Genomic DNA, 16,124 nt, shown 5'->3' with positions numbered 1-16,124 from the left:
TAGTAGTGAAAAAATAGACAGGAGGTGGTAAAGAGTATGTAGCAAGTGTTAGAGGAAATCTAGAAGAGGGAAGGGGAGAGGCAGGGTGGGATTTAGGAGGGGTGAGAGCAAGAGCATTCCCATTTAGATGTGAGATCGGAATGAAATAAGGTCTTAAAATGAGAGTGGTTCTGGGCAATTTGGATGTAGGGTGGGAGTGAGTTCCATTTGCGTACTAGGGAGAATGACAGTAGAAGTTGCCCAAGTTGAGGATTAAGTTACATATTGTGTTTTCTATACCCAGTTTACTTGGCTTAGATGACAGTTGTAGAATAACCGTGCTGCACCACATACCTAATAACTAGCTAGGAACACTGGGTCTATATTATATGAATGAAAGTTCATAATGTCGTATGCTCTAAAGAGTGAAAATGCCAGACCTCGAACTCCCCACACTCCTCCGCTAAATATATATACCAACTCCAAGATTGCACTACAATGAGGAAAGGGCAAATATATCAACCTTCACTGTACTGTGATGCCACAAGAAGCTCTTCAAGGTCCAGTATTTTCACTCTTCAGAGAGTTTGACATCATGAACTTTCGTTCATATAATATAGACCCGGAACATCAAGCTCACCGTTTGTTGTACCATAGCAAAGTTCAGCTTAGCTGTCTTTACACAGTTTACACCATGGACACGTTTGGTATTTTTCCCTACCTAGTGCCTCCTTTTTCAGAAGTTTAGTGAAAGTCTCTACTTTGAGAGCATCATTTACTTTTGCAGGCTTTTCACTAAGGTGTGATTACTACTTAATACATCTATGAATGCTTGAGGTTTGCACGCTCAGTATCTTTTTACTCTGTCTGCACTACAACAATGATTTTATTCTGTTCAAATTTTTGTTTCATATCCTGAATGTGCAAAGTGGATTTAGTTCATCTTTGTATTTTGATACTTCTTTAGACATACCTCATGATTCAATAAAATCTGTGTAGGCACCTTGTAGAGCCTACGTGGACTGTTACCATGTCCATGTACACAGTTCCACTCAGCAGCTGCCATGCATATTAATGATGATGCATTGCAGAGGCAGAGCTGTGGAGCACAGTTACTGAATCAGTGCAGGGAGTGGTGTAGTGATAACCATGTCTGCAGAAGAGTAAGAGACTCCCTGCACTGTCCCAGTGTGTTATTATTATTTGAATGTTGCCCAAAGATGTGCAAGGGTGGGAAAACCACCTATATTAAGCCCAGTAGGTGGAAATACATCAGAATCCATTGGAGTTCTGTCTCTGAGGGATACTATGACAGGTTTTGGTGAGGGTGCATGCTTCCAGGCACAGCATTTGGGCATTTTAGAGTCCAGGTCATGGTTGGACACCTAGTAAATAAACATGATGACTGGCTGCTGCAGAGAGGTTTCCAGGGCTCAGAGTGTAAGGTGGAGGCCTGGGACCAGCTGGTCAGAGAACTCATCAGTGTTACTAGTATCCCCTGCACAGGTGAGCAGTGTTGTCACCACCATGATGACCTAAAGTGAAGAAAGGGTGATCTCTTGGACACCTGGGTCCAAGAAGCTCAGGCAGGAAATGCCCCACAAGTATGTTAAGTAATTTTACCTTTCCTTTACCAATATCTAATACCTGTAAAACTGGTATGCATAATGGTATGCTTCTCTCTCAGTTGCAGCAGAAAGAGCTCACAATGTCGAGTCATATGGTGGGCGCTTGGACAGGTTGTGCCATGAGTGTGTTTAGCATGGATGTATTATTCTAACTGTAGTAAAATAACCAAGAAAGGATAAATCATTAACTGCATTAAAGTATAGACAATAAAGTGTGTAGTGCAATAACTGTTGAATTAGAGCAGAATTTCAAGAAGTGAATTATGCCAACTGTAGTGCAGTAAAAAAAAAGAAACAATACCAGTAACTGCATTAAAGTATATACAATAAAGTCTGTAGTGCACTAAATGTTGAATTAGAGCAGAATTGCAAGAAGTGAATTATGCCATCTGTAGTGCAAAATATGAAACAATACCAGTAACTGCATTAAGGTATATACAATAAAGTCTATAGTGCAATAACTGTGGAACTAGAGCTGTAGTGCAAGAAATGTATAATGTCAACTGTTGTTTAATAAAACATGAAACAATACCAGTAACATCAAGGAAAATGGTGTATATCAGGATTGTCTTGTAACCTTTGCAGTAGAGCTGTATGCAGTCAAGCTGTAAGGTAAAGTGCTGCAATCAAGTATAACACTGTAATAGCTGTAGAATGAAAATCTAATGGCTACCAATTGTATTGTTTAACCACGTAGTACTGTTCAAGGCTGTCTCCGGGCCAATATTGTCCACATAATGCTCTGTCACCCACAGACATCTGGTAATCATGGTATGTTGGTGAGGTAGCCCACCCCATGAAATAATATTGTTTGCTAACTTCACAGATATTTCAAACCACCAACAATAAATTTTGTACACCAGCCTTCAGTATACCGATATATAGTTTACTGATTTTCATTGATTTGCGTGTATTTCATGCGTGTGTGTTCTACTGTCACTGCAGTTTAGTATAACACTGTAGTAGTACTGCCAGGTCATATTATGGTTTCAGGTAAGCTCAAATATCAATTAGCAATAATCAGTGACTCAGTAGCTCAGTTTGTTAACTGCACTATATAAAGTACATTTTGGCACACACAGACCAAGGTTCGAATCCAGTGCTAGGTGGCATTACATAATGCTCACAAATTCTCTTTCCACAGGAACTACAGGTAAATGGGTGAAGTAGTCCATATTATGAGTAGATAATTGTGTGTTTAGATTTCACAGACTGTTAAAATCATTAGCACGAATGTGACAAATCAGCAATGTGTAGTCAGAAATAATATGTGTAATCCTGATATGGCTGTATGCCTGGAGTGTCTCTTAAAAGTTGCTGCAGTCAACTAATACATTCCATGCACATGTCTCCTGCCGTCACTACTATTGGGATTATTCCCATGCCTGCCAACTAAGGCATGACTGCTGTTTTGTATCTGTACTGTACACATACAAGTCTCTCAAGTGTCACAATTTCACGTTATGTAATTATTAGTGTGTGATCCATCTATTACAGGAATAGCATGAAAATGAGTACCTAGATTGCAAACTATCACCATATCAGTCCACAGCACACCTTGGTAGTAATATAGGTCCACCTGATGTGCAAATGTTCTGTGTAGGTATGTACGCGCAGTTACTGTTTGGCCAATAGTGTCCCATGCAAATAGCTTGAGGGGTATGTACGGGCTACATCAGCTATAGGAGTCTTCTATGTACTGTACACATAAAGAAAATATAGACAAATAGAGTAGATATTAGTACTGTTGGCAAGGAAGTAAGATGTAGTTTGAATAACGGACTGTTTTTTCTCTTTCTCCCCACTGCTTGTCTTCATTTATTTGTTACTGTTATTCATTGGTTATGATTTACTATTAACATATTTTTCTACATTACCTGTTTTTTGAGCCTTGAGTCTTATTATTGTTATGTATTATAATGGTTGCATATTAACATATCTTCTTAAATTTCCTATTTTGTTGACTTTATGCTGTAACTGTTACTGGCATGCTGTTAAACTGACTGTTCTATTTTGTTGTGTTTTACATGATATGCATTATGTAATTGCATTATTTCCAAAGTTCTGGCATGCTGTTATTACTAACAATGTTTTGTTAATAACCAACGCATACTTATTGCTATACATCCATCACAACAGCACATCAGGGTAGGCTAGTTCCTGGTGATCCACCTACCTTACCTCAACTGGCCGTGGCACTGGGTCCTAGCAAGTCTGGGACCCAGGCTGGTTGTGCCCCCTCCACTGACCCTTCACTACCTGCAGCATTGGGTGGACCTGCCTGAGGGGATGGGGCTCGGCCTCACCCTGGAAGTGGTGATGGGTGGGCTGCAGTCACCCAGGACCAACTGCTGGTCATTGTGTGCAGGATCATTCACTGGAGCTATGAATGCTACCTGCACCAGATTGAGAGCATGCTGTGCTGACCTGGTGGGGCAAGCTTGCCCTGGTGCCCAGCCTACAGCACAGCTACCCTTGGGGCAGAGAAGGAGCAGTGTCAGCAGTCCCAAGGGTGAGGGCATCAGTCATGCTGCTGCTGTCTGGAGGAACATATGACTTTGATCCACAACACTCTCCCCATCCAAGGTGTTTATCCCCCATTGTGTCATACACCACCCCTGTCTGCTGTCTTGTCTGTCTGCCAATGCAACCTCTCCTACCCAACTTACCTCCCCACATATACCTATGTCTCTTCCCCTACGTCCCACTGTCACCTTAAACAAAATTGGCACCTGTCCAAAAAAAAAAAATATCACCACACACATAGCTATACATGTCACATATGTCTCCACTAGACACCACTAACTGGCTTAACAACACAGTTGTGCTGTCATCACTCCTCCCTCCCTCTGGGGTTTGAGAGTCCAAATTAACATACAAATTCTGGCAAAATGCACAGTTGTTGCTGTACAAGATATGGGTAGCTATGGTTCATTCCTGCACCATTTCTGCACATCCCTAACTGACTTTCACTATCGTTTTCCTCCTACTTGCCCCTATTTCACCACTTTCCTATCATCCCCTTTTTCATTTTTTCATATTTTTTAAAGTTGATTTGAGTGGAGCGGTGCGTGCTACTTTGCTTAGCTAAGCTTAAATGAGCTCAAATGAGGCTGCCTCTGTTAGGCTGCAGTCAGTATGATGGGGCTCAGCACTGTCTACCCCTGTCTCAGTAAGAACTGGTGTTCCCAAGGTTCCATTCTTGGTCCTCTACTCTTTAATATCTTCACCAACTCACTCCACTCCACTTGTCCTCAGTCTAACATTGTCCAATATGCAGATGACTCTACAGTCATAACTATTGCTAATTCCCCCTTAGAACTCCTAACAAATGCCCAGACATCTTTCAACTCAGTAGAGACATAGCTCACTAATAATCAACTCATCCTCAACCCTAAGAAAACAAAATTACTTAGTTAAATGTACAAAATAATCACCTCTGCCAGGTTTTAAACCCAGACCCCACTTAACTCCAGCCTACTGCATTAACCCACCACACCACACAGAGCTTGATTAAAAGGTGTTGGGAAGGTGTCCTAATGGTTAAGCTGTTTTTCTTACAAACACAAGGTTCAGGGTTTGAGTCTCATAAGGGATAATTGGCTAGGCTTAAAATGGTTTGCAAGGGCAGTTAGCCTAGTACTAATCTATGAACTATGAATAGGTGTATTCAGCAAAACATACTGATTGCCACTTACAGTCATTAGGTTATATATGTATTTCGCTCTACTACTCTATTAAAGTTTGCAGTGTCTGAGGAGCTGAGCCGGTTTATCATTTACAAGTTTTTGGTGTCACATTGTGTCGGCTTGGTATTCTAATGTACTACATTTCTCCATATAACAGGATGCAGATGGGTGGGTGGAGGTATGGGGAATAGGGAGTACAGCAGTAAGCCTGTCTTAGATCTATGGTATTGACATGTCATTGATACTCTGCTGTCCTACACCTGCAGGCATGACTCTTAACTGTCCCTGTTTTAATCACATCTCAGCTCTGTCCATCAATCCCTCCTAAAATGGTTGGTTGTTGCAGGAAAGCTAGTGGATTACACATAATACATTGTGACAATAAGTAAGGGTGTACACTCCTGTAATGTCAAGTGATGTACTGTAATTCACCTCATCTCATTCTGTCAATGTCTCACATAAATAGTTCTAACATTGTAAAAGTGTCCCTGAATATCCCTGATGTACTCTGGCTAATTCACTGTTTCTGTTGATATTTGTCCCTGTTTAGTTGAGAGCTATGCCTAATATTCCTGTCAATCTCCTACAACAAGAAATCAGGACAAACCCATAACTAATGGGGGGCAGGCAAAGGCCCACACTCAGCGACAGGGTTTAAATATCGCTCATACAAAGTAAGAATGTGAATAAACTAACAGATATTACTATAGCATAACTTGTGTTCTGAAGGGTATGGCATGTGAAACACAGATGTCTGTCTTTATTTTCTGATATCAGCCATCAATGATTGACCAACCATTTGTCAGAAATCCACAAGGTTGTGTGAAAATGATCAAAACTATGAGGCAAGCATCTTGACACTCTGCAAATATCTGTATACTTGACAGGTATGATGCCTACAGGGGACAGCTGGTTTGCATTGATTTCTGTCTTTGTGGCACACTGGTGTTTCTGGACTGTCCCCATATAGTCATTGTAATAGCACACTGTTATTTGTCTAACAGTGGCCGTATGACATATTAGTGGGGGTTGTCTGTAGGGGACACACCACAGTAGACTGCAGTGATGGGTGTAGGTACGTACAGCAGAATCTGTCATGGCACACAGGGACATACCCCAGTAATTGCTACTATCTTGATGATATCCACACATGTAGTGTGTTGCCAGACTGTGGGTTATAGTGTGTGAGGGAGCAGTGGATAGTGCAGGCCATTATGGCATGCTGGATCTGTACATAGTGGATATCCATGAATCTGGTCCTGTAATCTGTTCACCTCTTGTTGTCTTTCAGGAACCATGTACCACAGAAGACATGCACCCTTCTCAACTGCAGAGAATGACATTATACTGGATGGACTGAGACCCCACCATCAGATCTTGCTGTCCAGGGGAAGACACAATTGGGATCAGCGGGCAGCATTATGGGTAGACCATGTGCTGGCTGTCAATCAGATTGGTCAACAGAACAGGACCTATGAGCAGGTCCAACACTTTGCCACAGATATGGTGAATGCTGCATGACAGAGGGTAGCAGCTGTTGACAGGGATTGTGCTGCCACCGGTGGAGGGCCTGCGACAGACAACCATTCTCAGCCACAGAGGAATTCCTGGTCAATCTAGGAACACCCAGAAGCTTCCAGGCATCCATCACTCCATACATCGTGGAGCTGGCTGCCACAGTGTCCACAGAAGGATAGGCTTAATGTGTTTAATGATGGAATACTGTACCAGTCAATGTGGCAGACTGTTCATACCAGTACATGGGTGTCAGGTCGATCTGCATCGGGGACGTTGGTTTTTATGCTCAGTTTTGCACACATATTCAGAATATCAGCAATATAGCCATTATCACAGTGGCCAGGGCCAGTGTTATCATTTTGGAGGCTCGGAGCAAATATCAAGTTGGGGACCACCTAGGTACTTTCGGTCTAAGTATCAGCCTGTCACTGCCACTCCTAATCAACCTTTTAGTTTATACTGCAAACTTTTAGGAGTAGTATGCACTGACTGATCTGCAGCTACAATGTTCTTACATTACAACAGGCCTATGTGCCACACTATGTTGGCCCATCTCACAGAGGGACATTTTTACTTGCATTTAGTTGCAACAGTGAAACATTACAATGCTATGTACAGGAATGGACTTAGGTGAGATGGTACCCTAGGCCTACCATTTCAACCTCCACCTCCACACGCACCTACCAGTCCTCCTCTCTGTTTCCTCTATGTTGGGATCCCCATACCCTGCAAATTCCTTTGTCTTCCTTTTCCCACATTTTGCCTTACTTTTCCAATTTTCCAAGAGGCAATACCATTCTATGTACTCTGATGTGTATTTTAAACTTGTTTTCATTTTACACAACCTTTTCATCCAGTGATGACTTAAACAGAAGCTATGATTAAGGAGAGCAATTCATTAGTGTAGTTCAGCTTTAGTTTTCCTTGTATCCTTTCAACACACCTTTCCTGACCAAGACAGCACAGTAATAAACATTTAGGCCATAACTCAAATAAGACAGGACCAAGAAACCATACAGTTATATATGCTCTGGGGATGCATTTTAGAGCATACTCCCAAATCCTATCATTTTAATACAGTGGTGGCCTAAACATAAATCATGATTAAGAAGAGAATATCACCCTGTTTTTGTTTTGTTTTACTTTCAAGGGGACATAAGTTGTGCCCAAAGCTTAATATTCAAAGCTGTTAAAATAGTAGCTCACATTAAACTAATATCCCAGTTGTTGTGAGGATACACAGGTAGGTCCTATCTGGGAATACTGCCTGCCCCCAACCCCTCAATGCAGGAAGTTATTGCCTATGCATCCCTTGGTGTTAGAGTGGGATGAAAGCAGAGATTCCAATCACCACATTCATGTATTTCAAGTGTATGCTGACTTACATAGCATGGCTTGTAACTCCTCATCCCACACCCCCTCAAAGGCACCTGTATACATGCTTGATGTGTGTTTGTGAGGAAAGTAAAAAAAGTAATGATTACAGTAGTCTACTTTGTTGCTCCTAGACAGCATACTGGCCCTGCACAAGCTATAGAGACCTTCATTGTACACCTATGAGGGCTATGAGTAAATTGAAAGAAACAATGACCGCACTGGTCTCAGTCCAAACAGAAGATACCTTGACCTCCTGTACACACCTCTAAGGTGTGATTGTAATGAAAAGTAGAGAAGTAATAACTGCACAACCCCCAGCCCCCCCTCTCCAGATAACCTACAGCAGCTTTATGTATACACAGACATATGAGCAGAGCTGGTTTTAGAATGGGTACGGCTGAGAGAAGAGGTCATTATCAACTTTATCCTAAGAGGGTCATCTCACAGCCCTGTTCATGTTAAAGAGAGTAATCGGAACATTAATATATTTTGTCCTCCTCATTTTTGCCTAACCAGCAGAAGCTTTTATGAGGGCATCACACAGTCAAGGATGATTAAGGAGGGCCCCCCTGCAGGTACCTAAAGCTAGCTATGTTGTTATTTTTAGTGGAGAGAATGTCTGCCCGCAAGGTTTAACTAAGCCAGGGGCACTATGTCGGTTGTATAATATTAGGATTGCCAAGCCTGTTACTTGATAAAACACTGTTGCTTTAACTAGAGATATCTTTGAATTGTAAATGAGATATAAATGAGTTTTTACCCACCTGGTTTATTCAGTATTCAGTAGTCAAGATTGCTATACTAGATTTTGTTGGTTTTACAGATGTAACTTCAAAATGGAAAAAAACAGGATCCAACCAAGAGACACACTGAGGCACAATAACATCCACTTTTAATGATGTGAACTTCTTCAGAAAAAATAATAATAACCACCTACCCATCTTTTCAATGATTCATTACAGGAAATGATGTCATAATCTGCACAATCAAATAAATTTAAAGTAATAATACTATATAAAATAATTAATATATATATAAATATATAATATATACATAAATATATAATATATACAAATATAATATAAATATTATATATACATACCTTATATTTATATATAATATTATATTTATTTTAATACATTTTTATATTAATGACCTCATTAAGCCCTTATAATATATATAAAAAAAAGCAAAGGAGCTGCTACTAAAAGCCAATGTGTTGCACCACCTCACCACCAAACATTACATTTTTTAAAACAAAAAATAAAAAACAAATTAAAAAAATTCAAAAAAGTTCAGCTCAGGAAATGAATTTTTTGTTTTTTTTTTTTTTTAGCTAGATATGCTCATAAATTCTACGCTTTATTTTAAAACTTTTTGTTTTACCTATATAATTTTTTTTGTGTTGGGGAGTAATGTAAGCCGTATGTTTTTTTCACTATGGCAATTAAAATATATATTTGCAGAATTTTGTCCCCATGTGTTCTTATAGTGTGATAAAGGAAAGGACACAACCTACATTGTACTACATTAGTACATGCATGCAAAAGTTTTTTTTTTTTAACTGATCGATCTTCTTTTACAGTTTTCTGACTCTGAGAAGTTTCTAACTTCTGGATTCTTTCTTTTATTACTGTGATGTAAACTATCCCTGTGCAAATACTGATTTGCAAAACATGACTTTCTATAGATTCTACTCTTAAATTTTCTTGTTCAGAATGTTCCCTGTAACTTCAGGAACCTATTTTATGGCTACACCTGATATTTGCTTATATAATGTATTATTGAATTTGAAAAAATTCCATCAATGTACAGATTGTGTTAACTTTTTCACCTGAAAAATCAGTATGACATGTGAGATAGTCTCTCATGAACTCTAAACCTACTTCCTGATTAATAGAAGTGTACAAACTCGTGACATCTTATATGTCTCTGTCAGGCATTTTATATTTAAAAAATCTCTAGCAGTAAGAAGAATCTCTTAGATAATGTTCTGATTTTTGTACTATTGGATTAAGAACATTATCTAACCATATTGAAATATTCTCAGTTTTAAATTGTCTGGCAGAGACAAAACATATCAAACAAAACTAATTGCTTTGGAAAACATAAGTAGGAATTCTAACATCAGAACTATGAAAGCTGACAAAGGGGGAAAAATAGTAATCATGGACACCTGTGTTTATGAAAAATCTCTCAGTACGTTATTAGAAGATTCAGATACTTATTCCAAAGTTTCTTTACACTTTGTCAACTACAGTTTTAGGAAAATTGATACCTTTTTGTTTGATATGTTTTGCCAAGGAGAAATTGACAAAGCTGATTATGATTTTCTATTGGTAGAACATCCAAAATGGCCACTTTTTGGAATTCCTAAAATTCAAAACAACGAAACAAGTCCATCTTTTAGACCTATAGTCTCTGCCAGACAATTTAAAACTGAGAATATTTCAATATGGTTAGATAATGTTCTTAATCCAATAGTACAAAAATCACAACATTATCTAAGAGATTCTTGGCACTTGCTAGAGATTTTAGGTAAATATAAAATGCCTGACAGAGACATATATTTGATGTCACGAGTTTGTACACTTCTATTAATCAGGAAGTAGGTTTAGAGTTCATGAGAGACTATCTCACATGTCATACTGATTTTCAGGTGAAAAGTAAACACAATCTGTACACATTGATGGAATTGGTACTGATAATTTTTTCAAATTCAATAATACATTATATAAGCAAATATCAGGTGTATGGGAGCAAGAGTGGAACATAGTCATGGCCAATTGGAAAAGGTTCCTCTGAAGTTACACCCTGTTACAAACAAGGTAGAATTATACCACAGATACATAGATGATTTGCTTTTTGTGGTCAGGGAACATTCTGAATAGAATTTGTATCTGACCTGGCACTAAGATTTTTTTTTTTTTTAATTTTTTGTTTTGGTGTGAACAAATTAAAAAAATTATTGGATTTGACATTAACATATATAATAATACAAGAAAAAATTTAGTAGAGATCTATAGAAAGTCATGTTTTGCAAATCATATTTGCACAGGGATAGTTGTCATCAAGGGTCAAAGATGAACATATTTTGGAATGAGCTTACATTTCTTAGAGAATTATTTCTCCAAAGGGTTATGAAGGGAATAGAAAAGAGGTTTCACTCTTAAGAAAAGGTGTTGCTCAGCCCATTTGTCTTCTACATAATAGTGGAAGCTCCAATATGTTTACATCACAGTAATAAAAGAAAGAATCAAGAATTCAACATAGCATTTCCTCTGCCAATAGTAAATGAAATTTGGTGTATAAAGGAAATTATTGAGAAGAACTGGAGAATTATTTTAGGTAACAAGGAATTAAGTTATCTTTGGGTCATTTTACAAAAGTTTACATACAAAAGGTGACAAATATTAGACAGAAGTTAGAAACTTCTCAGAAGTCAGAAACTTGTAAAGACAGATCAGTTAGTACTTTTGCATGTAAGGACTACCTTTATCACTATAGAACATTTGGGACAAACATTCTGGGCAAATAAATATTTTTAAATTGCCATAGTGAAAAAGTCTACATGGCTACTTGTTCCACATGCAAAATTACTATATAGGTAAAACAAAGAGTTTATGAGCATGTTCTAGCTATAAAGAAAAAGATAAAAACAATTCTTTAGCTAGACATGCTCTTTCCTGCACGGATTTTAAGAAATTTGAATTTTTGTTTTAGATTATGTAGAGAAAAATGTTTGGTGGTGACATTGACAACACATTAGAACAGAAGGAAGCATTTTTTTGGGGCTGATATATATCCAGGGCTTAATGAAGTCATTAATATAAAATGTTTTTAAAATATAGATAAATATAAGGTATGTAATAACATACCGATATATTGTATTTATTTATACATGTAGTATTTATATGTATGTATATACATTTTATAGATATATTAATTATTTTATATAGTATTATTACTTTAAATTTATTTGATTGTGCAGATTATGACATCATTTCCTGTAATGAATCATTGAAAAGATGGGTAGGTGGTTATTATTATTTTTTCTGAAGAAGTTCACATCATTAAAAGTGGATAGCTTATTGTGCCTCAGTGTGTCTCTTGGTTGGATCCTGGTTTTTTCCATTTTGAAGTTACTAGTTTGTCTTTTCCAGCTTGGTTTTACAGATGTGTTACAAAATACCAAGATAAAATGACTTGCTGTAGTTGGGGGCCCCTGACAACTGCAAGGTTCACTGGTGCATAAAGCCAGCTATTTCATTAGCTACTGTATATGTGGATATATGCACATATTACTTTGCAGTGCTGCAACATTTGGTGATGCTGACAATACCTTTCCCTTACCTTTTCATCTGTCAAGTTTGGCCCACCTCCACAGAGTATCCTAGTCCTGTATTTGGTAAGTGTGATATGGTTGGTTTATGGATCAATATATACCCTATGAATGTTAAGGGCTGCCAGAATAGAATATTTGTATGTTCAATTGTGGAACAGTTACCTACAGTGCATAGACTGGATAATGACAGCTGTGTAATTGTATGAACATCAACACATTTGCACTTATAGTTATGAGTGACTACGCAGCCTGGTAAACATGAGGCAATTACTCCAGGATGCCTGTTCAAACACAACAGGGAGATGGTACATACCTGAGGCAGTGATACTACTACTGGCATATCATTCTCAAGATAGGTGTACTGGGTGTTATGTGTAGGTCTATCACATACACTGTCATATTGCATACCTTGCAGGTGTATTGCACTGGGAACATTACCTGACTATAGCTGAAGTGTATGTTATAAAGGGCCTGACTTGTCTGTGTATGTTGTTGTGAGTTTGTGTGTTGTGCATGGGAGCAGAGATGAGAAGATGTGGGACTTGTAATGGAGTTGTGGATCTTTATCTGTATGAGTCTGTGTGGATTACCAAACCTAATAGTGCAAGTAGTAATGTACTGCTTTTGTCTTGCTTCTCACAGGTGATCGGGGGGAGGGGATTGGAGTCTGTCCCCCTCACATTCTAATGTCAGTATCTCATCAGACTCTGATGATGACAGTGGCCATAGTGAGGCACAGTTGTGGTTGTCTGGGACTGAATTTGTCCCAGAGGTTGACATTCCTCTTTTACCCCAATTTTCACCACACACAGTCAGTATATCCATACATACCCAGTCCCCAGAGACCACAGGTATTGGACAGCCAGAGGGTGGCAACACTGAACAGGACATTGTGACAACTATGGCATCAGTGAGTGTAGACACTGGCCATAGCCAGAGAAATGGTGGGGACCCACACAGACAGATTGACAAGGGTGCTCATAGGAGGACTGCTGGGCATCCACCACCTGTTGCAGGTGTCGCATCACACGTCACTCACCGCATGTTTTGGGCCTACATGGAGGCAAAGGCGTGTTCTGAATGCAACACCAGATGGATGCTTAGGGTTATGGATGCAGCACAGTATGACATCCGTGACTGCCACCACTGCACTAGAGACACCCCAGATCAGTTCACTGATGTAGTGGACAGATGGTGGGCTGAGACAGTGTCTGTCCTGGACTGCACATTGTCTGTGCTGGAACACCTAGTTGAAGTTGGGCATTGGACACATGGACATAGGTCAGCAACACCACCTGCTGAGAGTCCACGTGGCCATGCACAGTCACGCTCCTGTAGTGGCAGTACCTCCAGAGCAACAGAGAGAAGGGTGCTGTCCACACCACAATGTGGCATACCATAGGCATGTGGTCCTGGGTGGCCCCGTGGGGCACATGGGCCCAGCAGACAGCAATCACTGTCAGGTACTAGCACCACATCTGACCTTGGGCATGGTGGTGCCAGTGCTACTCCTAGCGGGACCAGTTCCCATGTCCATGGCCAGAGACAGTGAACTGTGCACTCTACCATGTACGGTCCACAGCTGTCCAACATACACACGTGTAGGGCTAACACTGGGCTTGACTGTGTACACGCACACACTCAAATACCACTGTCACATGCAAGTTGCCAAAAGACACACACGACACCTCTCCATGGTCCATCTATCATGCACCCCTTCCTGACTCACACATAAGCTGTCAACTGTTTGGCACAGCCTAGGCCTCTGGCACCTCCACACCACACCCTGTGCATGTGATGATACCTGTGCCACATCCCTGCCATCCATAACATCAATGCAGGGAAATGCAAATATGTGTCTGATGCACAGGGTGACTATATTACTTTACATGTTATTGGGTAGAGCAGTATTGTTTTGCCATGGCACTTGTGGGTGAAGAGAGGTATTGTATATTGGCATGTGTCATAACTACACATCAAACTTTGTGTATCTTTGTTGCATGATGTTGGACTGACAGTAGTGTTACAGAATGACAGGTGTGCCATGGACCTGTGTATGTTTCTGTTCCAGGAGTCTGAGTAGTTAAACTATGGAACCATGGTGACAATACAGCAGCACCGGATGGCATGGCAGAACAGACGGTTATGATGTCAGCAAGGTAAGGCAGGATACGTGCATGGCTCCCTAGGAGCATATGTGTAGAACAGTGTATCAGAGACAATGGGTGCAGTCAGCATAACCATGCATTCATACTTTGTGACAAGATCTGCTACCCTTGATACATGTCACCTGGTTTTTCTGAATGTACAAATCTAGAAGGTGGCAGACATCAGTTATGCTTATGCAGATGAGGGCAATTTATGGCCAGTAGCTAGTCACATGGCCATAAAATGCATAACCATTGCACGTGAATAGCCCACATAGGCATGTCTATAAGAGGATATACTTACACACAGAGATGACATTCACTGATGTGAGATTAGAACTCCTACCTGTTTACTGCTACACACTACAGCTTGCAGTACTTATTGCATAAGCCACAGAGTTTACCTTATATTCAGTTGTCAGCCAGTGTTCTTAAGGTACATGACATCAGCAGGCCTTGTAGAAGAGGGCAATTTAGAGGCCAACAGTCGCAGGGCCATATAATGCATAACCACTGCATGTGGATAGCCCACATGGGCACATCCAAAGCACTGCAAGGGGATATACTTATACACAGAGGGAGGGGATTGGCTGATGTGAGATTAAACCCCCTACCTATCTACTACCACAAACTACAGATTGCTGTACTTATCACATGTGCCACAGAGTTTACCTAACATTAGATTGTCCGCCAGTGCTCTTAAGGTGGATGACATCAGCAGGCCTTGTAGAAAAAGGCAATTTTGAGGCCAGTCACATGCCCATAAAATGCACGACAATTGCATGTGGACTGCCCTCATGGGCATATCCACAGTGCTGCAAGGGGCTATACTTACACACACACATACAGAGGGAATTGGCTGATGTGAGATTAGAACCCCTCCCTATCTACTTCTACTCACTAGAGCTTGCTCTACTTATCACATACACCACACAGTTTATCTGATGGTAAACTGTCAGCAAGCACTGTTAAGGCAAATGACATCAGCAGGCCTTGTAGAGGGGGGGCAAGTCAGAGGCCAGCAGCTAGTTACAGGGCCATAAAATGCATAACCATTGCACATGGATAGCCCATATGGGTATGTCCATAGTGCTAAAGGGGATTTATTCATACACACACACACACACACACACACACACACACACACACACACACACACACACGGAGGTGGCTGATGTGAGATTAGAATGCCTACCTATCTACTGTTACACAGTGCTTATAACATATGCCACAGGTTATGTCTGTTGTATATGTGCTTACAGGCACAGTACTTGTGGAGTATGCAAAGTAGCCTTTTGTTAGACAGCATGTGTGGCCAGCAGAGTGATATTGTGTGGTACTATTATTGTATCTAGTGTCCTAGGAATGGGATACCTGTTAATATCCCTGCTATATGTGTACAGTTACCAGTATGGCTATATGTGGCTGGTTGCAGTTAGAC

The sequence above is a fragment of the Protopterus annectens genome, chromosome 3.part1 (genome assembly GCF_019279795.1).
Source record: "Protopterus annectens isolate FY-2018-M chromosome 3.part1, PAN1.0, whole genome shotgun sequence".
Taxonomy (NCBI): Eukaryota; Metazoa; Chordata; order Ceratodontiformes; family Protopteridae; genus Protopterus; species Protopterus annectens.
The sequence above is the reverse complement of the archived record's forward strand: the minus strand, read 5'-3'. Positions refer to the sequence as shown.